This window comes from Falco peregrinus, chromosome W, assembly GCF_023634155.1.
Source record: "Falco peregrinus isolate bFalPer1 chromosome W, bFalPer1.pri, whole genome shotgun sequence".
NCBI classification, from domain to species: domain Eukaryota; kingdom Metazoa; phylum Chordata; class Aves; order Falconiformes; family Falconidae; genus Falco; species Falco peregrinus.
In genome coordinates, this window is record NC_073743.1 from 444,257 (window position 1) to 452,986 (window position 8,730).

Sequence of the window (8,730 nt, forward strand, 5' to 3'; positions counted from 1 at the left end):
AAAGATAAGATAACCGCCAGGTGTCCAGGATGCCACTTGTGCATATGAATGAAGGGTCAACACCTCCACTACTTCATGAACACGAAAGTAAAAAAAAGTATAAAAAGGGACTGTTTGAACTGCTCAGTACGGCAGTTGGCGAAGCGCAGACTCCCCTGCCGTCCAGCGCTGTCTTTGCTCGTATTCTACTTGCTGTAATTAATAAAAATTTTAATTGGATTATGATCCATTGTGGTCTCAATTTATAACAATTCTGGTGCCGTGACTCGGATAAGGAACGGTGGGCTTTGGTCCTCCGGGGAGGCGCCCCGCGACATTTCGCGGCCCCGCGACCAACAGCTTACTCCAACCTTACCGACGAACCTAAATTCTAGAATAATGAGCAAAGGAGAAACCGGTAAAATCCCATAAAATTCTGTGCACGGGAGTCCGGACGAAGACGCAGGACGCGTAAGTATATTGCGAATTTGTTCGCGGGTTTGCCGTTCGGGCGGGATTGGGTTTCCTGGAATATAACGAGTGAGAGGTTCGATATACTGAACCAAGCGAGTGCGGACTCTTAAGTACTGCGTCTCCCATCTCCCGCGAGGGACTGGGCCAGGAACAAGGGGAGCGAGTGAGTGTATGTTTGTGGATATTCCAGAAGATGGGGGCGAAGGGCAGCAAGCCCTCGACTCCCATGGGAAGGGTACCCATTGTACCTAAGAATACCCCTCTGGCATATATCTTAGACAATTGGAGATATTTCCCTGGAACTCTAGGGAAAGATAAGCAGAAGATGATAGAATATTGTACTAAGATATGGGGAGGGAAGAAAATTTCTAAAAATGTCTTTTGGCCAGTCTATGGGTCAGAAGAAGATTGGGTAAGACAGCAATTAAACCTCTGGGTTAATAATAAAAAAACCCCTTAACCCGGAGGAGAGTCGATATGCGGAAGTGTGGCTAGAAAGACCGGGAGCTAGACTTTACCCACTGAATGAAATAAAAACTAAACAAAAGAAAAAGCAGGAAGAGTTAGACGAAACCCTTCTAACCCCCCCTCCTTACATTCCTCCTCCTGCTCCTGCAGAGGTCCCCAGAGCGCCCACTCCCCCACCAGAGTCGGAACAAGGGTCTCCCCCTCTTCCTAGACGCGTAACTAGAAGTCAAAAAGGGGCAGCTCAGATGTACCCCCTAAGGGAAATACCCATGGGGGGACCTCAACCTGTGATCGGATATATTTCCGTACCCCTAAACTCGGCTGACCTACGAGATTTTAAAAGAATCGAGATGGGAAACTTAATTGAGGACCCACTCGGAGTGGCAGAAAGATTAAATCAATTTTTTGGGACCAAACCTTTATACTTGGGATGAGATGTAATCTATCCTTGGTCAATTATTTACTACCGAGGAAAGAGATATGATTAGACGAGCAGGAATGAGACTGTGGGATGCTCAACATGCCCAGGGACCTCAAGCAGATATTAAATGGCCACTTCAAAAACCTAATTGGGATAATCAGGATCCGGTGCATAGAACTCATATGCAGGACCTGAGAACTATAGTAATTCAGGGAATTAGAGAAGCAGTACCCCGTGGCCAGCATATCAATAAAGCATTTAATGAAATACAAAAGAAAGATGAAAGCCCTACTGAGTGGCTGGAATGACTGAGGAAAGCCCTTCAGCTGTACTCTGGGGTAAATCCAGACGACCCTTTAGGGTAAGCGCTCCTCAAAACTCAGTTTGTGGCAAAATCATGGGAAGATATCAGAAAGAAGATTGAAAAGTTAGAAGACTGGCAGAATAGAGGGTTGGATGAATTATTGAGGGAAGCTCAGAAAGTCTACGTAAGGCGGGAAGAAGAGGGCAGCAAGCGACAAGTAAAAATGATGGTAGCAGCGGTCAGAGAGGATCGCAAAGGGCGAACTAGTGAACACAGATCTGCTGGAACGAAACAAGGGAACGTAGTAGTAAAGAAGGAACAGAGATGTTGTTTTTACTGTGGAAAGAAGGGACATATAAAGAAGAATTGCAGAGAAAGGATCAGGGATGAGGAAATATTGAAAACGGAATAGGAGAGTCAGGGGCTCTATATCTTAGGGGACCGGAGTCATCATGAGCCCTTGATAAAATTAAAAATAGGTCCCCATAAACAAGGGTTCACCCTTTTAGTAGACACTGGAGCTGAGAAATCGACTATTAGGCAAATACCTGAGGGATGTAAAGTTTCCCCTGAAAAAGTACAAGTAATTGGGGCAAAAGGAGAACCCTTTAAAGTAAGCAAAATCAAAAATGTGGTATTTGAAACTGAAAATAAATTTGGAATGGGTGAACTCTTGCTCGTCCCTGAAGCAGAATTTAATCTGTTAGGACGAGATTTAATTGTTGAATTGCAATTAGAAATTAAAGTGAAAAATCAAGAGCTAACAGTGTCTGCTTATCCTTTGACCGTGGATGATCAAAAACAAATTAACCCCGATGTCTGGTACTCTCCGGACACAATTAGTAGACTGGAAATCCCACCAATTAAAATCCAAATTTCCGAACCCCACATACCTGTGAGGGTAAGGCACCAAGATAACCCTGAATGACAGAGACTTTATTTGATTATTTTGCCGCATTACCTTTTGGTATAAAGTGTGTATTGTTGTTTATATTTGCTATAATTATTTCTTTTTTTTTATCTATTATATATGGAAGCGTACAAAGTGTGTTGAAGGAAATTGCTAAACTTATGCAACCACACAATATTAAGTATAGAAGATATGCTGATGTAAATAATATATGCACTCTAGATATACGAATTAGATGTAATAATTTGAACTGCAATTGTTATCCATTTGCTTGTTTCAGGTGTAAGGTATGCCAGAATAAATGGTGGACACACTGTGAATGTGGATACCCTCCAATAGGAGTTTGCACACAGTGTTGGAAAGTCCAAAGAACTCTTACTGAGTGGAAATTAAAACAATTAGAGTCTAAACAAGAAATTATTCGAGAATCCCATGAGTGGTGGGAAATTTTTGCCAAAGGAATAAACCCTCAATATTATTGTTACCACTTCACCGAACCAGTCCCCTTTGTAGCTGAAATCTTAGCTATAAAATGCAGAAGGGAAGTACTAACCGTGTCTTGCTTTGCCCCATTAGTTAAAGCTGCAAAGTGGGAAGCCTATGTAAACAGGCAGAAAGCCCGAAGCAGCTGTTCTCCTGAAGAATTCCCTTGCTGCCGAGAAGATGGTACACCCCGTGGCTCGAAGCAACCGAGTCGACGGGCAAGGCAGAGGAGGAACAAACTGTGGAGAAAAGAACCAGAACAATGGGACACTAAAGCAACAATGGCCAAACTTCCCCAGGACTGGTAAAAATATACTTAAATTGGCAAAATTGACAGACACCCTTTTTCCTGGTATACCGTTAGTTTTGTTATTGATAATAACCCAAGCAAATGGAAACCCTCATGAACCTATGAACTGGACAATAACAAACATAAAATATCCAAGTAATCCAATCCAAGCACGAACTACACCGGGCACAGTTAGTTTCAATGTGAGTTTGCATGATCTAATTACTGAAGAAGATCGTAGAGATGAAGCGGATATATGTAAACCAATTTATATATGTCCAGCATCAAACCCTGGTAAAGGATACTGTAATTCTCCAGGTCATTATTACTGTGCATATTGGGGGTGCGAAACATGGGCCTCTGAGTGGTCCGCACCTGGAGACCAATATCTAGAAATAAAGTGGTCACCGGAAGGATGCGAGAGACCTAAATTACACAGAGACCGGTGGGGTCATTGCTTAAGTAAACCGATTCCTTGTGTGGGCATCAATATAACTATAAAAAATCCTGCTCAGGACTTTTGGCTGGCAGGGAAATATTGGGGAATTAGATATTGGGAAACAGGTGCAGACAGAGGAGGAATTTTTCAAATAATGAAGAGACCGATGCCCCACGATCCTTTACCAGTAGGACCAAACCTGGTCCTGAATCCACCCACTTTCTCTGAAGAAAAGGTTGCCCCCGTAATTGTCGTAACCCCTTCTCCAGACTCCCTTTCGAAAAAAACTAATGACACTGTGACTGAATTCTCCTTATCCAGGGATCTAGAGTTGTCAGAATCCAAAGACCCCTTATGGAATCTCATGCAAGCCTCTTATCGTGCCCTTAATGAAAGCAAACCAAATTTAACTAAGGAATGCTGGTTATGTTATAATGTTAGACCACCATATTTTGAGGCAATTGGAAAACCAGGTAGGATTCAATGGTCTAATGGTTCAAACCCACGAGAATGCCCATGGGATGACCAGAGGAACCATACGCAAGGAATTACTATTCAATTAGTAACAGGTCAAGGAAAATGTATAGGTACAGTGCCCGAAAAGTATCAGCCTTTGTGCAACCGAACAGTCACTAACACCAATATAGAGAAACACAAGAATCAAGCTGACAAATGGGCTATCCCGACACCAGGAGCTAAATGGGTTTGTTCAGACATCGGAGTAACGCCTTGCCTATCCCTAAACGTGTTTAATCAATCTCAGTTTTGCATACAGGTGATTATTGTTCCTCGTCTGATCTATCACACCTCTGAGGAGGTGTTACGCCACTTTGAAGGAGACTTGAATAGACAAAAACGAGAGCCAATTACAGTGGTAACCCTAGCTACACTGCTGATAGCAGGCGGAGTTGGAGCAGGTACAGGCATAGCCTCCCTAGTAAAAGATCAGGAATTACAAAGTTTGCAGATGGCTGTAGATGAGGATTTAGCAAAAATAGAACAATCTATCCAAAATTTAGCCACTTCAGTAAAGTCTCTATCAGAAGTAGTGCTGCAAAATAGAAGAGGATTAGATCTATTGTTCTTAAAGGAAGGAGGGTTATGTGTAGCTCTCAATGAAGAATGTTGTTCTTTTGCTGACCATACAGGAGTAGTCCAGGACACCATGTCTGAACTCCGGAAAAGGTTAGATCAACATAAGAAAGATCATGAGGCGGGCAGGTCATGGTATGAAAACTGGTTTAATATCTCACCTTGGCTAACCACTTTGTTGTCTGCTTCAGCAGGACCACTTATTATGTTGATTCTGGGACTTATATTTGGGCCTTGTATATTACGTTATATTTTACACTTTATTAGAGAACGGTTTGACATAGCTAAATTGCTTAATTTAACTACGAGGTCTAGGGCAAAATATAAGAGTGTATCTATTAATGAGGATGAAGATTGTTGCGAATGCGTTATGCCACGTGAAAACTATGCCTATTGCAATTGTGAGGTATTACCTTGTGAGTGTTATGATAAATGTTGGGATTGTGGAAAAAGGTTTGTTCGCAGTGCCGAGAATGAAAGCAGCGTCTAATAAACAATAATAGGATAAAAAGAAAAAGGGGGGATTGTAAGAAACTATGGACTAGGCTAGGGTATTGTTTATTAAGATTTATGTTAAGCCCAATGTAAAGATTAGGCAACAAAAGATAAGATAACCGCCAGGTGTCCAGGATGCCACTTGTGAAAGATAAGATAACCGCCAGGTGTCCAGGATGCCGCTTGTGCATATGAATGAAGGGTCAACACCTCCACTACTTCATGAACACGAAAGTAAAAAAAAGTATAAAAAGGGACTGTTTGAACTGCTCAGTACGGCAGTTGGCGGAGCGCAGACTCCCCTGCCGTCCAGCGCTGTCTTTGCTCGTATTCTACTTGCTGTAATTAATAAAAATTTTAATTGGATTATGATCCATTGTGGTCTCAATTTATAACAACGGGCAACTTTCACAATTGCAACCCCAACATGTGTCAAATGATTGTAACGCAGAACTCACAGCCGACTGTAATTCTCAGGCTGAGTTCTGGAATGCAGCACAACACATTTTTGCTTCTCTAATCTCTTCTGTAAGAATAGTACACGCTTTTAACTTGCTTAGTAAATTAGGCTGCTAGCTTGCTAAACAAAGTAATACTACAAATACTATTCTTTTTTCTGGCTTATTAACAGATGTTGATTCTGTCCATCATATGTTGCTACAGAACCGAGTTGCTATTGATTTTTATTATTAGCACAGGGACACAAGTGTGAAGACTTTGATAGGATGTGTTACGTGAATCTGAGTGACCACTGTGAATTAATTTACAAAAGCATACAAAACTTAAAAGCCTTAAAACAAAGATCTGCAACAGAGCCAGGGGCGGGATGCCTTTGGTCTCTTCTCACGGCTGGGAAACTTTGGGCCATGACTCAAAAGTATTACAGGATTTATTATAATTATCTTTAACCACCTTATTGATGTTTGCCTTATGTCTCCCATACCTTTTTTTCCTGTATTCAGTGTTTAGTTGATTGTAACATAAAGCAGGTCATGGTCACCCAGCTACACACCCCCTTTGCCTCATCGCAATTAACAAGCAAAAAAGAGGAGGATAGAGAATGTCTGAAGAGAGATGTAGGAGAGGAAGCTGGAGAATATTTGACCTAACAAGAGATGAGAGAACAGCTGGGTATTGTGAAGGAGAATAGGAAAGATAAACATGGTTATCTAGTGTTTAATAGGTGTCTGCATGCTTGTAGAGATATATAGCTATGTAACTACATGAATGATTTCTGCCCTGAGCCTGGTGGAGCATACAGCTGCGGTTTGTGTCCGGGCTCAGAGATGTAAATAGGGGCTTTTCTGTTATGGTAAAGTGTTTCTCTTTGCATAAAAAAAGAGGGAATGAAGGGAATGACCCCAGAGGTATGTTCGGAGAAGGCATGCGATGTTTTGAACTTTTTCACTGAACCAGTTCTTGTTTGGTGTGCCCTTCCACCTATGCATAATGTTAATCCAAAAGAAGCTGATATTCCTTACACTTTGAATGTCGATAATTGTTTTTCTGTAGATGCTAATGTAGTAGGAGGCTATGATGGGATCGTATTGCAGTGGTTCTTCTCTTATCCAGAGTAACAGCAGGGAAAGCATTAAAGAGTTAAATCACCTTGTTTGGTAGGCAGTTAAGAATGTGAGTCAAAATTGCCACTGCTTTTTGTTGTTGCTTCAAGGACATGGCTGTGAGGATTTTGATGGTATGTGCTGCGTGGATTTTAGGCGCCCCATTGCAGCAACATGTTAACAAAATCTGAGAAAATGTCAGCCTTTTTGGCATTCATTCACTCAATTGGCAGTATTGTTTGTTTGCTATTGCCTTGGTTGCTGTCATGTTTGCAAGGGCCCTGCAGAACATGGAAAACCTAGTACTAGCTGTTCAAAAACAAAAAGGGGAAATTGTATAATTGTACGGAACAGAGACAGTGGGTTATTTTGACACTGATAATATGTCTTAGTTGGTTTTTTTATTTGTTCTATTACTTATACCTTGTTTTTACTCATTCGGTTTCAAAGGTTCTTTTTGTGCAACAGGAAGGGGGAGATGCAGGAGAGGTCTGCAAACTAGGACCATGCATGACAATCAGTTAGGTGAGGGGAATGTACTCGAGCTTGTCTAGACAACAATTAACATGATGAGGCATGTTTGCAGAGCACAGGGGAGTGGGAGACGGATGGCGCCAAGGATGGTCAAGGAAAGATAACACCTTGCTGTTAATTGATGAAAGTGTCCTTTGTAGTTAACCACCAATCAGGGATTGCCTAGTATGTAATTCTTAGCTTAAAGAACCAATCTGTTTAAAGCACGCAGCTTCTGAAAACATATATAAACTCGTGATTGTGTACAATAAATGGACATTTGCTTGCATCAAGCTGCGTCCCGTCTCTTCATTCGCCACAGGGATTTGGATTGCTCAAAAACAAGAAGGGGGAGATGCAGGAGGAGGCCTGGAAAGCAGGACCACAAGTAACAATCAGTTAGCTGAAAGGAATGTGTTTGAGCTTGTGGGTCACAAGCCCTGGTGATAAGGGACATGAGAAATTACTGAAGGGTATAGAAACAGGGACTAAGTACCAAGTTGAGACTATACAAGGAATAAGGCGGTCAGTTAGTCAGCTTGCTCAAGGACATGGTACAAGAACTGCAGACATTGTTATCTCTGTTGCTGAATTGCTAAATAGCTAGCATGAGATCTTCACGCGAGTTGCCACATAGTTATAGAATAAGCAAGTTTTTGGACCAATCAGAATAAGATGTAACATAAAACAATGTTTATAGTAGAGCTAAGAATGTGAATATATTTGATTTTAAAAGGAAATAGCATGCAAGTACATACACTAACTTAGGTAGTACTGAATAGAGTAAATCAGGAGAGAAACTGACATCCAGATCTTTAAATAAAAGGTAAAACCTTTACCTTTTGATCATTTAAATCATTAACATGAGGGATGAGTATTATATATGCATTCTATTTGTTACATCGATTTAGAAAAATAATTTAAGTATATTATACATGATTTTGTCATACTCAAAATCCTTAGCTTTGTTTCTTGTTATATTGCCATTATGAGACATCCTCTGCTGAGTCTCTTTTAGTATTTGGTGATGACTAAAACCATGATCTCTGCACTTTCTTGAGGAGGTCTCTCTTAACTGCATTGCTCTCCTTGATGTTGTTTGGGAAGTTTCTGCATATGGGGCAGCCTCCACTGAATGTGAACTTCTCTCCCCAGTTTGATTTTCACTAGAGGTGGCACTCCAGTAATCTGAAATTACTTCTTTCTCTCTCTGCTGATCACCCACAAACTGTGACAAAAAAGAAATATTACAAGCAACTGGTAAGCATGCAGTTAAAACAAAGGTTGTATATATAAGAAGA

At 41.1% G+C, this 8,730-nt stretch overlaps 1 long non-coding RNA gene across 2 annotated transcripts; it reads left to right on the plus strand.

Moving 5' to 3' along the window:
- The first annotated feature begins 210 nt into the window (after positions 1–210).
- On the plus strand, positions 211–3,373 carry LOC129783086 (uncharacterized). Of its 2 annotated transcripts, none has more exons than XR_008745078.1 (2): positions 211–450; positions 2,837–3,373. It is a non-coding gene; the product is annotated as an uncharacterized LOC129783086 (long non-coding RNA). The 2 variants fall into 2 exon arrangements; XR_008745077.1 differs by having other exon boundaries at positions 3,133–3,373.
- Positions 3,374–8,730: the final 5,357 nt, after the last annotated feature.